Here is a 1,378-nt window from a genome sequence, read left to right on the forward strand (position 1 = left end):
TCCAGCTGAACCTCGGAGCTCGTGTTGATGCACGGTAACGGAACAGACTTGATGAAGTGTGCACGAGCAGCAAATGGACCGTAGTACGCTTCCCAGCAGGTGGCATCAACAAATGCGTAGTTCGGCAGCAACCATAGGTCAACCGTCACTAGGCTCGTGCAATATAAGATGAATAGGTCGTCGGGACCAGCAGCCTTCAACCGCTCTTGCTCGAAAACGTCCAGTGATAGATTCCCTTTCGACGCATTTACACTGATGAACCTCGTGAAAGAAGCCCTTCGTCGCATCTTCCAGACACAGAAATGCATCTTCGGACGGAGACCCGTCTGCAGGCTGATACAGAAATCACTTCCCTTGATCATTACCGCTAGAGCACCTTTCTTCCTTAAATCCTTTGGTCTTCGTTGGCATCCGCTTGTCAGCTAGCGCATACGTCAATTGCCGCTCAATAACGCGTCGATTGCATCCATCGCCAACCCGTGCCCCATGAATCATGGGGCATCATGTATATCCGTCTCGATTGATTTAAACAACGATACTGTCACACGGGTCACGTTTGGTTCGTCTTCGATCGTCCTGGTCTTTAATTGGTCGATTCGTTTAGCGTTGTGTAGTTCTATGTAAAGTTTGTGTCAATTTGATGTACCAGCTGTCTCACGTTACTTCGTTAGTGCGCCTCGCGTAGAAGGGATGGTGGCGCGGAAATGGTTCCTGCTCGTGGGCGAGAACGGCAAGGATCTCACATCGACGACTTCTGTCGGGGTGGATGTTGAAGATGTGGATACGTTGCGGGATGCGGTAAAGGAGAAGTTCAGAGACAGTCACCTCGCAGGGATTGCTGCGTCCGATCTCACAGTCTTTGCGAACCGAGCGGAGTACGATGCGAAGCGAAGCGTGCTGCTGCCCCAGTCGTGGTCCCCAGTGACGGCGTATGGGAATAATGGAGAGAATGCGCTCATTGTGCAACTGCCGAAGCGTGCAGAAAGCGATTCACGCTATTTTATCCAGCCAAACGTTCAAGAACAAGTCGAAAAGGCAGTATTTGTGATCGTGGAAGAAGACGAAGAACGCAACGGTGTTGGAATGGGTGTGTTTTTCAGCCCGACTCTAGCGGTGACATGCGACCATAACCTAACGGAGCAACACACTGTGGGAAGCATGGTGTCTCTGGCGTTGAAGGAAGGTATTGAAGCTGTTGAAGTTGTTGCTCGCAGCTCTCTGCTGGACTTTGCGATTCTGAAGTCGTCCAAACCCAGATCATTCTTCATTCCTCCATGGAATGGAAGACCAGATGAACTAAGAGGACGCTATGATCTTGTGTTGGCATCGTATCGACTCGGTATTGACGAATACCAAGACGTGTCAAGAATCAACTGGG

The sequence above is a fragment of the Phytophthora infestans genome, genomic scaffold (genome assembly GCF_000142945.1).
Source record: "Phytophthora infestans T30-4 supercont1.6 genomic scaffold, whole genome shotgun sequence".
Classification (NCBI taxonomy): Eukaryota; Oomycota; class Peronosporomycetes; order Peronosporales; family Peronosporaceae; genus Phytophthora; species Phytophthora infestans.